This window comes from Topomyia yanbarensis, chromosome 2 (assembly GCF_030247195.1).
Source record: "Topomyia yanbarensis strain Yona2022 chromosome 2, ASM3024719v1, whole genome shotgun sequence".
NCBI lineage: Eukaryota > Metazoa > Arthropoda > Insecta > Diptera > Culicidae > Topomyia > Topomyia yanbarensis.
The window spans coordinates 197,392,470-197,406,480 of NC_080671.1; the positions used below are offsets into that span (position 1 = coordinate 197,392,470).

The 14,011-nt window shown below is 36.6% G+C and overlaps 1 protein-coding gene across 8 annotated transcripts in view; it reads right to left on the bottom strand.

Moving 5' to 3' along the window:
- Window positions 1-12,385, bottom strand: part of LOC131682587 (protein Wnt-1-like) — an 83,486-nt gene extending 71,101 nt beyond the window's left edge. Inside the window, exons 1-2 of one of the 8 annotated variants that reach the window (XM_058964193.1) lie at window positions 12,291-12,385; window positions 3,323-3,697 (exon numbers count right to left, since the gene is read on the bottom strand). The gene's annotated coding sequence lies outside the window, so the exon portion shown is untranslated. The other 7 variants (XM_058964194.1, XM_058964189.1, XM_058964192.1 and 4 more) reach the window with 7 other exon arrangements.
- Between the last annotated feature and the right edge of the window lie 1,626 nt (window positions 12,386-14,011).

Here is a 14,011-nt window from a genome sequence, read left to right on the forward strand (position 1 = left end):
CGCCAATCTTTTTGTTGCAGATTTCCCAACTTGTTGAAATTGTACGCATTGAATTAATACTTCCGGCCAGTCGCTGTCCTGTTCGATCAACGTTTCTACCAAAGTAACGCTCCTGGTTTGCTCGAACTTAAGCTGGATGACCCTATTTCGCATTCCGCATAGCTATTACAGACCACTTGATACGACGTTAGAAAGAATAATTAATTAGAAGCTCCAATTTTATTCGAACAACGTGAAATACTTACTTGTAAATTCGAAACCTTTTAGATTACGCCATTTGATTAGCAAATGGATGACAAAATATTAGCGCGTAACCCAAAGTCCTTATACAGTTTAGAGGGACTTTGCGCGTAGCCGGGGATTGCTCAGGAAACTATATAAGTTGTTTAAAAAAATTGCAGTGTGATGACGTAACTTTCTTGTTTAATAATGTGGCCACTGGAAATAATAAATTGACATGAAATCAAATTTTTTGAATAATGTTTACAACTTACCGCTAATTTACCGTGCCGAACGCAAACAGGCTAAACGGTAGACACGATTCACATAAGGTAGACTAATTTTTCTAACGGGGCTTATTAATAAAGCGGCGAAATATTTTTCATTGTTTATAAAACCCTGCGTAACCAAGGGTTGCAACAGTAACAAAACGGTTGTTAGAGAAAAATAACAAAAGATTTTTAAGTGTTGCTATTCTTATATATTTTGCAACCAACTATCGAATTTGACAGTACCAGTTACCTCAGTCACTGAGGGGTAGTCAGATTTTCGATACAGTATCGAAATGCAAGTGTCTAGTCGTGTCGTTGGTTTTGAGTTAACTTCATACGCGGAAGAACCATCGCACTGCGAACGGCTGTAGTTTGAAATCTAGTGCTCCGATCTGGATGAAATTTCGCACAGATATTTTCAAAAGTATGTATTTTCAGAATAGTCAATAATTTTTTTTCGATTTTTTGAGTTTCAACTATGTAGGGGAGACCGGGGCTAGTTGGCGGTGTTTTCAGTTTTCAATTTTTATTGCTTTGATGTAGGTAGATCTTGCAAAATAGAACACGCGGCATGAAAGAGCAGACTGTTGGCTACATCTCTGATTTTTTTTAAGTGTTTCATGCATTGTCTCCATTTTTAGAGACAAAAATATGTGACGCGGAAAACCCGCCAACTTACCCCGGCACCGGGGTAAGTTGGCGGTATGTGAGTATACGCCAAAAACTAAGCAATCAAATGGAGATTCAATTACTTCAAGGGTCCTTTTGGAACGTGCTGAATGTCTTTTAGAGGAAACTGTATATTAACCGACATTTGCTATTATATTTTAGTTTCAATACCCCGGCATTTTGACTTTGACGCGTACTCCCTATTCAAAAGCAAATTTTCGAAATTCTTCCTGAAATTGGCCGGAATAAATGTCTCCTACATTGGCGAGATACATAAGAAAAAGATTTTCTTACTTTGGAGTGAGTTCCAGAAATAAAAAATTTTGATAACTTTTTTGCATTGTAAATAGTACCGCCAACTTGCCCCGCGTGCAGCACCGCCAACTTACCCCAACCGTATATTTTATTCAAAACTTTTTAAAAAATAACTTTTGTTTTTGGATAGATGTAATATCTATACGGATACTAAAAGCTCTTTTCACGTGCTATCGAAAAAAAGGATCATTCGGGAAATAGATTGAAAATCAGCCTAAATAACGTAAAGTATTTAAAATTTAGAAAATTTACTTGGTATGCTCGAAAACACAATATCACCCACAACTTCCACCAAACAAATCGTTTTGCAACAAAATCACATTGGATAACGCGTTTCACATAACTTGAGGTACACAAGAAGAGGCAGCGCTATGTGTCTAATGGAAACAGAGAAAATGGGATTCCGCCAACTTACCCCAACCGCCAACTAGTCCCGGGCTCCCTATATAACCCCTTAATTCAGCATTTTATTGTGCTCATAGAACTTGTTTTATGATTCCATATAATAATTATGTTGTAAAATAGGAAACCGAAATTTAATTTTTGTCGCGAGTCTAGAGAACCTACTCTGTTGCCGTTTCATGAGATTTCGTGGATTAAATATATATTTTTAGAGTGGGAAAATTGATGAAAGTTTTGTTTTCATAACGATATTTTGCAATAATTTTGTTACATCAAAGTATTCTTTTACAGTACATTCATTTTTCAGTGAGAAGAAGCCCTAGTTTATAAAAATATTAATTCCACGAGGGTGATCCTAATTTCTTTCAGAGGAATAGTCTAGATTTAATATAAAAGATTACTATTAAATGCTAACACAGCAAAAATTTACGGGATAATATCTTTTAAGTGAAATTCAATTTTGTTTGGTTTGATATTTATACATATTTTTCGGAAAGTAAATACAAACAAAAAGATTTTTTGAGCATAAATACAGATTTGCTTTTGGTAACCCCGGATTGGAATACTTCGGTGTCCAAAATGTCGAAGATTGTCAAGGAACTTCTAATCCTGCAGATGATTTGTGCATGTGGTGAACTTAGCGTTCCCTAAATCACTTCTGGAACAATAACTGTTGAAGTATATGTAAAACAGTGTCTTTAGGTAGTTTCGAGCCAGCATTTTTTATAACAGGAAACAAATGTGCCAACTTTCAGGTTCACAGGAAATGCTCAATCAGTATCGATTACAAGTATCACGGAATACCTCAACTTAGTTTTTTTACATTGATAACTATATGCGGAATCGCGACTATGCAGTCACTAAAACGTTAAGATTGAGAAAAAGTCCCACTCACAGTCATTTCTAGTGAATGGAATTAGTGTCTACTGCAAGCTTGAGATGTAGGCCTTAAGGTCGGCTTTGAAAGCCACATCAATTCATATTTTGCTAAGCGTATCCACCATCCCAGCCATACAACATGGTTAATTCGAAAGACACTATTGAAGAAGTTCGAGAAAAATAAACAAAACATTCGGAGAGATACACGAAACGTGCATTACGTTGGAAATAATGTCAATGTAAATAATTGTTTATCGAGTTTGAAATGTACCGATAGATGGATGAACGCCGCCACCACTTGGCCATACAACAGAGTTAGGTTTGCGGTAAAGACCTAACTGTAGACCGTTGAACTTCTGCCCTCCCCTTCGCTGCTAGGCTACCCAGGCAGGATTCGACCGACGCGACGGATGGATTTATGCCGAGAAGAAATGTTTCTGCTCATTGCGTTGATGTGAATCTGAGTTTGTCTACGCGGGAACGCTTGTGCGCTTATCGCCCCTTCTCGTTTTCTAGCAACGCTAGAGATAGTTGAGAAAATTTAAATACCATTAATTAACACAAACCTTTTCGGAGTTGTCGGTGTTGCCTAATGAACCTTTTTTGCCCCCTTTTGCTGCGTCCCCTCGACTGCAAGCTGAGCCCCGCTGCTGGTTGGTTGTTGGCACAGGTTTACTGTTTGTTGATGGCTGCTGCCGCCGCCGCCGCTGTTGCCGACGGTCGGAACGTTTAATCTGGATAGATTTTTCTTCGATGTTTGGAAATAGTTTGGAAAATACACACTGGTCGCTCGACTCACAGAAACACAAACACTTGGCGCGGTCGGTTAGACTTTCACATCACTTTCGTATACTGCTTGTTGAATGGGGACGCTGTTTTAGCTGTTCACGAATAGTTATATTTTTCACGATCACTGATAGATAAGATGAAAGGATCAGCGGCTGAAAGATTGTTTTTAAGATAGTGGATGTTTACTTGATCAATAGCCAGAAGAGAGATAATGCTTTGCACAATTTTAATATTGTTCCTGAGCTGGGCCACAACAGCAATTTTTGCTAACACGGTTAACCGGGTGGGGGAGCTCGTCGCCGTTTGAAGCGAATTTCATCAATTAGTCTATAATCTACACGTTTCTAACAACTAAAAGCACTTTCTGATTTCTAATCACTAAAGCCACTAAATTCCTCTCCTTTGATTTCCCCTTCCCATTACACCCACCAACCACCTGAACACCCCCCCCCCCTGACCTTTTTCCTCAGACCACACTCAAATCCGCATTCCCTTTATCCACCCCGCATAAGTTATGGGGTATCCAACGCATCCTCTCGCCTGACACTAGTAATCCCCCACCACCCAAAATATGTTAACATGAATACAACATTGAAATACAAATTAAATACGCCGAAGTCCCATAAAAAGGGTCATTATTTTGTGACTCACCGAATAATCAAATTTGTCTACCCTATTCATCTGTTTCGAATTGACAGATAAGAATTGTAGAAGAAAACTAAAACTGGAAACGCTGTTCGATCAAAGTGTGCTGTTCATATGATTGAAATGTTCATTATATTTGTTTACATTTCCTAGTGACAAGCTCAACCTCAACGAAAATTTTTAACATAGAATGTGTGTGTAAAATTTTAAATAAATCGGTTAAGTAGTTTTTGAATGGCAGATAACACCGCAAATCTTGTTTTTCTGTGACGTTCTACAAAAAGCTTCATCACAGAATCGCTTGTGGATATTTTTGCATGAAAAAGATACAGAATGTTATTGAAATAATACATTACAACACAAAAAAGTTTTGGTCAATTCGCTTTATCCAAAGTTTTAAAAGAAATCGCAAAAAAGTAATTTTTTTTCTTGCTGAAACCTTTACCCCCCCCCCCCCCCCCTTCTTAACAAGTACAAGAACCAGACATTTTCAGATACCTAATCATCGATCAGTATACTATGGTCAATCACTGTTTGTGAGTGGCACCACATATTGGAATAACTTGAAACCCAATATTGATCAAATTTGTCCGATTTAATTTTCAAGAAATTGCTTTTATCGGAGTTCAATAACGCAAATTAGGTGCACAATAATTGAGAATTAGGGTTGGGATGAAACATTAGAAGTATTGAAGAATATTAATTGATATGCTTGAATTCATTTACCAAATTGTAACAATAAACAAGGCAGAATGTCTTACGTTACATGAATAAAATAAATCAAATCAAATCAAAATATATCCTTTCTTTGTTCTTGAATCTCCAATATTTTTTACTTTTATCTCCCTTCTACTTTCCTTTCTATTTTATGTAGTACGTCAGGTTCAGTTTATCTATTTTATGTAGTACGTCAGGTTAAGTTTTATGGGTCTTGAAATTATTTATTTTCTTGTATAAAAATATCCGGCAAGTGGGATTAAAAATTATGCAAATAAAAAAATATCTAGTATTTCATTACACTATTAACACACTATGGTAATAACAGAATCGCTTTTATTATGTTTATTACTTATAAGTCCCTTTCAACGTAAAAAATTGAAAATTTTGTTCATCAAATTCTCTTGAAGCTCTTGCTAGTGCTACAATATACTACTCAAACGAAATTTCTAGTGGCCTCATGGATCCTCCTAGATAGACCCTTGATAAACTTTTTCATAGAGACAATGATAGTCCATTATGGTGTACGCTTTTTTCTTACTTGTTTTCAAAAAAAAAAAACGTTTGGTTCCGGGATGCGAAATGTCACCTTTAGTTTTTACGGTCAATAGTACATCATTTCGACACCGCAAACTTTAGAGGATTGGTATCATAGAAGAAAATTTTTATCAAACAGTATAATCGGTCTGATTTTTACTTCTGTTTGGCTAAACGGCAAAGAATAGTCACTTGGATTTAGTGAGTGCTGTCTGATTAATAAAGGAAATCGGTAATTTTATTTTTTCCATGGTGGTCGATTCTGTTAATACACCGTAACCCAATTATGAAGCACATCGTAAGTGCACTTAAGAAGCAATAACATCACTGATAGTATTGGCATGAGGTACGAAACCGTGCATACTTTATGGAATCCAAGGGTTTGTTCAATATGGTAGGATTTTTTTTCAGGGAAAGCAGAGTTTCGATAACCCAAAATTTATTCCACAGCGTGTTACAAATACTTAACTCCAATCACGGTTAATACAGGGAATCAGGGGTAAAATCATCCACGAATTAAATTTTTATTCCTATTATAATGACAGGTTATTATTTTTTAACAATTATGTAAAGCATTTGAAGACAAATTGGATCAAATATCACAAAAAAAAATACAAAACAAACAACAGCAACGTTCATGCTCGCCTGGATGTTAGATTTTGCTGGTTAATTCTAAGGTTTCAACCGAACAAGAGCTTTTTGAACCACATTTTTTCGTACACATTCTTATCTGCCTTCCAATCATCTACTGTGTGCATTGAAGACGGGTTTAAGCCATTCATTATATTTTGTTGCGTTTTTGCCTTTCGCAATAGAAAGGTATTGCAATTGCTCTGAAAACCAACTTTTCAACGGAGGCCCGGAGGGCCGAGTGATATATACCATTCGATTCAGTTCGTCGAGTTCGGCAAATGTCTGTGCGTGTGTATGTATGTGTGTGTATGTATGTGCGTCTGTGTGTACGTGACCAAAAATGTCACTCATTTTTCTCAGAGATGGAGCACCGATTTTGACAAACTTAGTCTCAAATGAAAGGTACAACGTTCCCATAGGCTGCTATTGAATTTCTAATGGATCCGACTTCCGGTTCCAGAATTACAGGGTGATGAGTACGATCACGTAGAAAATGTCGATTTTAACAAATTCTGCAATGAATGTATAAAGGTGAAAACTTTTTTAAAATGTGACCACAACTGGTTGGAATCGTAGTACTAGGTCACTAACAGCCATTCAAAGTCTCTTTGTCTACATTGGCCACCATCATCGGTTCCGGAAGTCCCGGCGGAAGTATACAATTTTAGAATAATAGTCACATCGGCTTCTCTAATTTTAATGAATATAAACAACGATACAATTCTCGTGTTCATGATTGAGAAAGGCACAATTACACCGCTAGGTGGATTAAAACAGATTTTTGAAAAAAATGTTCGCTGTTGGGGTAAACCAACATCCGAACCCTAGCAGAAATACATAGAAACGCTTTTATGATGTTTATTATGTCCCTTTTTAAAATTTAAAATTGAAAATTTTTGTTTTTCGAATGCTCTCGAAGCTTTTACTAGTCCTGCAATATGTTCCTAAAACGAAATTTCTAGTAGTCTCTTGGATTGTCCTAGATAAACTTTATCATAGTAAGACTTTTGAATACATCGTCGGGTCGTTGATGATTAGAGCCACAAAAAATCACTGAAACAGATACCTTTATCGCAAAGTATATGTCACCTATAAGTAAAAAAATCCTAATAGGAGAGAATTAAAAAAAAAAACTTCTCTTTCCACATAAAATGGCTTTGATGGTTGAAATGATGTTCGGAAGGATTATTTGAAAATATCCATATCATGAAATAATCCTATATGATAAAATACTCGTACTTATAACACTACGCTTTTGAAATCTCTTCCCAGGGGCGGGTCCAGAAACTTTTTTCGAAATGGGTCTGAAATTTGACTTTTGAAATGAACATTGCACAGCTGTAATATATTATCAATTATCAATCAATGAAAATCAGTGAAAAATTTGGTGTGAAATGGTTTTGGGTTTGAAAATATTTTAAAATTGAAACTAATTTAAAATTTCTCAACAAATTGAAAGTTTTCGGATGTGGTCCGGATACTCCTCCCTAGGGCCCTCTCCTGAACCCTCCTCCTGGATCTCCCCAGTAGATCTTCTTACTAAGTGATGAAGCTACAAAAAGCACATATTTGCATCACACATACTCATATACACTAGGGAGACAGTTATTTTTGCGATGTTGGAATTTTATCCATCGCCAGGGTTACACCACAGTAGAATCTTTAAAAAATCGAACTTTTTTTTTATTAATCAAAAATGTGTTTTAGGATGTTGAAAATGCTATGCCAAAAAATGAAAGACGACAATAAAATCTAAATGTTCAAATTTTCAAAACTGCCGCAACGCTTCTTATGTATACCACGAATGGACTGCAAACTTTAATCGCGACGCAAAATTGTTATATTTTTGATAAACAATTTTGCGTCGCTTTTTATGACATTTTCAGCGTTTTTTCGCTCATAAGTGCTCCATTTCGGCAACAATCAAAAACGTCGTCACTTGCTAGGAATCAGAAAAACTTCAGTTTTTGGCACTAGGCCAAAAATTACGGGAGATAGATTTCCAGCCGTGGACCTCTTCCAAAAACTGCGCCTACGGAATATGCTACACAGCTACTATTTTGTGATGAAATTATTTGAAAATAGGATTGGTTGTGCTTCAATACTTATGCTATAAATGCCATTTTACAAGATCTTGATTGATCTCATTTTTGTGTTGCGAAAAATTCTCGAAATATGCCTATTTTTCGTGCTCTACAGTGGTGTTATCCCTTAGGAATAAAAAAATCTTGGGCAAAATTTGAGCGAATCCATTTTACACGTGCACCATAGCGAAATAAAAAGATTCAAACGGAAAGTTTCTAGATCCTTTAAAATTTGTTGAAAAATATTGTTTTACAAAATGCTCAGATCTCGGATTTTTTTAAGGGGTTACTATATGTTGAGGTCGGCCAAAAAATCAATTTTTTTTATTCTTCTATCGTAAAGTTCACGTTGTTAACAATGTTACCTCGAATTTTTATAGAGATAGGAACAGTAGACGCAAAGTTCTAGCGATCCCAAAACATTTTTTTAGCTTGAACGATTACATTTTTCATCAAAATTTCCATATTATTGTTATAATTTTGTTTAATATTTTTTTAGGTGAAAATAGTGTTTTAGGAAAATCGTCCCTGTTTCTAAAAATAAAAAAAAATCAATGATTCGTTCAGGGACACCACAGATACATGTACTAATGAATTTCATTTAGTATTATGCTTTCAGTTGAGCTGTTGGACTGTAATCGTAGTCATGGCAAACCTCTTTGAAATAAACAGTTTTGCGGAAATTGCTATAACTTCGACAATTGTTAATATTTTTTATTGTCTCAAGTGGATTTTGCAAATTGGACATTGTACTACGCTAGACATATAGCAAGTGTTTAATAAAAATACGGCTACATACCTTTAGAAAAATCCAAACTTTTCCCTTTTTTCCCGCATCTCAACATATACAACCCTTTAAAACAAACATTTGTATAAGATCTTTTGAAACCTTTCGTAGTGTAAATAGGCAATTGCTGCAACCACTTAATAATTCTTGTGTTTCATATTTTTGCCTTTCTCAATAGAAAGGTATTGCAATTGCTCTGAAAACCGACTTTTAAACGGAGGCCCGGAGGGCCGAGTGACATATACCATTCGATTCAGTTCGTCGAGTTCGGCAAATGTCTGTGTGTGTATGTATGTGTGTGTATGTGTGTGTGTATGTGACCAAAAATGTCGCTCATTTTTCTCAGAGATGGCGGAACCGATTTTGACAAACTTAGCCTCAAATGAAAGGTGCAACGTTCCCATAGGCTGCTATTGAATTTCTAATGGATCCGACTTCCGGTTCCGGAATTACAGGGTGATAAGTACGAACACGCAGAAAATGTCGATTTTAATAAATTCTGCAATGAATGTATAAAGGTGAAATTTTTTCCAAAATATGACCACAACTGCTTCGATTTGTAGTATTAGGTCACTAACATCCATTCAAAGTCTATTTGGCCACATTGGCCACCATCATCGGTTCCGGAAGCCCCGGCGGAAGTATCTAAATTCAGAATAACAGTCACATCGGTTTCTCGGAGATGGCTAGACCGATTCGACTAAACTTGGCCTCAAATGAAAGGTATTGCGTCCCCGTAAATGGCTTTTTAATTTCATCCCGATCCGACTTCCGGTTCTGGAGTTACGGGTTGTGGCGTGCGATCACATAGCAAATTGTGATTCAAACCGATACTCCGATGAGAGCAAAAAAGGTAAAAATTTCGCTAAAATGTCTCTCAAACAACTTAAATTTGCTGTTCTAGGTCACCGACGGCCAACCAAACTTTCGTTGACTACATTGACCACCATAGACGGTTCCGGAAGTGCCTGGGAAAAGCGGCCATCTTTCAAAATTTACGAACTCACATCAGTTTCCCGGAAATGGTTGGGCCGTTTTTCACAAACTTAGTCCTAAATGATAGCTATAATATCCCCATAGATGTCTATAAAATTTCGTACGGATCGCTTATATGGTTCCGGAAATATAGACTAAACCGTCCGGCCACATATGAAATTCCCATATAAGCCGGAACTCAATTTTTTTTTCAAAGGGGGGACCTCATGAAATTTCAGAAATCGAATTCGTATTTTTGATGCCAAACATCTTTAAAATGCATGAAACGTCGAGATTTTATGTTATCTCGAAAAAAAATTTTTTTTTTTATAAAAATCGACTTTTTGGGACTGCCGATTTCGCACCTTTTTTTCAATTTAATGATAATGTGGCTGTTTTTTCTTTTACAAAGTTTTAGAACTCGAATAATGAATTCTATTCTTGTATAAAGTTGTCATGTCGTGTATAATAAAAATGTAATATATACATTTGGAAGCTTATAATGAATATAAACAACGCAAAAATTCACGTGTTCATGTTTGAGAAAGGCACAATTGCACCGCTAGGTGGATTAAAACAGGTTTTAAAAATATATCAACTCAGATATATCTCGTGAATACAATCAATCGTTCCATACTGAACAGAGAAAATTGAGAGTGTTGAGATATATCTCATCTTTTATGCAGCTCACCAAAGTTGAGTTCCCATCTTCCGCAGAAAAGGTTGGAGATTTTTCTAACTCGAAAAAGGCGAATACATTGATTAAAACCTCTATAATGGAATTAACAAAAAAATAAAAAGGAAGCAAGCGTAGTAGAAATAAAGCAGTTGGTCGATTGCCTTGTACCCAGGTCCCCTGGGTTCGATTCCCAATCCCGCACACAGTTCGAGACTGTTCTACAAAGATTTTTTAACCCGAAAAAGAGACGAATGTCCCCATTGTTAATACAACTATAATTTAAAAATAAACTCAAAACAGCACATGCACTTCACTATAATGGGTAGGTCTATTTCGACTGCGACTAATATTCTTCATTAATAGGCGTATATATTATAATGAGAGTAAACCGGATAGCTTTTATAACTTTTTCATTGTTGAGCAAAAATAAATACAAGTGAAGATTTGGGTTTTTTTTATCTAGAATTGCTACAAATTTTCAATCCTAATTGTAAAAAAACTTATTTTTTACAATAATCGCCTTTATAGCGTTCTAGCTCTGGAATATCTGTTTCAGATTAATTTAATGTTCTTGTGAACAGTACTCCTATAAAGGTAAGACTCCAAAAATAGAATTATTTGTTCATTCGTTTCGTCCAAAATCAAATTAATTCGTGAATTTCGTAAATGTATTTAATACCAATGGCATATAAAACTTGATCGTTGGACTCTGCATATTAGGACAAAAATAGGACAAGTTTAGTTTTATCCATTATGATTTTAGTGTGAACAGAGTGCCGATTTTTAGCTTCACATTGTTAAATATCACGCCAGTGTCATGATTGGTCAACACATTGTTGTATCGCATATCGTCGAGATAAAGTCGAATCCTATAAAACACAAAGCCCTACCTATTGCTGACAAAATCCGATTGCAAGTCGGGTTTAGATCTTACATTTGATTAGTTATTTATTTCGAATATAGACAGTTTAGTTCCCATCGCTGAGATTGAGTTTCTGGCACTGCTGAGTTTCAGCATTCGATTACTACAACTCTGTTTACATATTTACACGACCGTCACTCAAACTGATTCTGATGAATTGCACAATTTTCTTCACATTGATAGGTTCCGTTTTAACGGAAATGCCTGGCCAATATCTCTTCTGGCTACCGATCTCAGCTTTTTCGTGTTCTTTGTTTTCTTTAAGCCGGTTTCACTGAATTTTTTGCACAAACATTCTATTTTGTTTTTATTTGGTTTCTGCACATCGCGCTTCTCTTGCTCTGGCTGTTCGTTTGCCTCTTTCAACAGATCGTTAAATTAGACGATAATCGGTGTGTGTAGCAGTGAAGAGGTTCGCTCTTAAGCCGCATGCACACATCAGCTCTCTTCGGTATCCCTTCTTAGCGATGAGCTGGTCGGATAAGTGGTCTTTGATCTGTTGTAGTTTAACTACCTATTTCGCGTAATCTCTCTATACATGGCACTGATATCACTGAAACCTCACAATTTTTCAAACAAAATTCACCTTTCATAAGCAATATTTTCCAATAGCTAAAATCAAATCGCATACAACAATTGTTCTAAAACACTTGTTATTCAAAGAACAAGTGATTTCAATACCAGAATCAGCTAATCTATCGAACCACGAAGTAGTACTCCGAAAGGGCGCCCAAACTAGTTGGAAATCAAAAATGAACTGATTTACCACCAGCTCACTGGATCGAAGCTCCCGGCCTGACTGAAGTGGAAAAGTGCTTCGCATCACACTGTGGGCTGGGATCATCGGTTGAGCATACCCGTCCCAGTCCGGTTGCCGATGCGATGGGTGGCGATTATAACGAGATTCTCCACGTAGCGAAGAAGGGAAAACGGATCGCATCAGTAGCAGCCACTTCCGAACGAGAGGGAGAGATTTTATGCGCGCACGAACTCACAACGGTCGGGCATGGTTCTCGAAGGTGCATTACCGAGCGGTTGGGTTGTGCATTGAGAAAATGTGAGAGCGAAGAGAGTGTTTTCCATTGGCTAAAGTCTTCGGAGTAAATGTTGACACCGATGGGAACGTATCGCTGATCTCCACTCCTTCTCGGGTGGTGGGCAAATGTTTGCGGGCGAGGGGGGTGTTTTTCTGGTAAGGATCAACGATTGTTTTCTGTGCGTGCAGATGATGCTTTGATATGGCTTCCAGGTAGCTTTCAATGTGAAGATAACGCGTATTGCACACTTTATTTGTTATGGTATATTCTTCAGGACGGTTGACGTTCTACGAATTGTTGGTTTGGTGTATCAATTAGCAGTCAATAATTGGATCCAGTACTATATAATGTACCATATCGTTTGATAGAAAATTATTGTACTTTCTATCATTCACGAGATACGTCCTTAATACCTAGGCAGGACAATGAATAATAGCATAGAGTAGTAAAAATGATCGCACCTTTCATGGGTAACTGACACGATCGCTAGACAAAAAGGAAATGTTAGTTTAATACCTACTTAGGAAGAAACGGCGAACATATTCGTTGGTATTTTGTTGGTAGGAATGAAAATGGAGTGTTTGTGTGCGTATTTGGTGTATTTGTTTGATTTCAACATAGGGATATGTTATGTTGGGTCGATCTTACGAGATCGCTTATCGCTTATCACTTTTATAATTCCTTTTATCTTCCGTTTTACGAGTGCTCTCTATGGTTATTGAATGATTTTGTTTCCTCAAGCATTTTATTTAGAGCTAGACCATTTTCCTTTCTAAGAAGAGAATAATTTACCTGCGTATTTTGCAGTATCTAACTGCCTGAAACGATAATGAAATTCATTCCTCATTGTATATGAATATTCTATTCTAATAATCACTTGTTGACTTTTAGCCTTCCGATGCTAACGATGTGACTTTCAAAAATACGACAGTCAAGCACAATTGACCTCCATCGACACCAGTTTAGCCTTACCAAACCTTAACGCGGGTGCCATCGTGAAAACTGTCGAATAGGAGTTGAGAACAGCTTGAAACAACAGCTTATGTTGTTCCAAATGTATATGATAGAGAGTTTAGATAGGATAGTCTGTAGTATTCCCACTTTACCCGCACGTGGAACATAAAACGTGCTTTTTTCTAATACTTCCAAATCATTAACCTCATTACGGTTAAAATGAATTAAAGGCGTTTGTGACTAATTAATCCATCCACTGTAACTCGACATTCTCCTCTTCGGCTAATTTGAAAAGAGGTTTTCGTGTTCAGGTAGAACATTGAAAGCTCAGTTTGAAAGGCTTTGAAATCGGAGAACGGCGTTATCGGCGGAATGCACAGTGGTTCCAAAGAGCAAAAAAGAGTTTTTTAGATTGCGTCAAAACTGTTGATTTTAGCAATGTGATGTCTTTGAGAAAGTTTCTTGTAATAAAACTCTCCTTCTTTCCATCTTATCG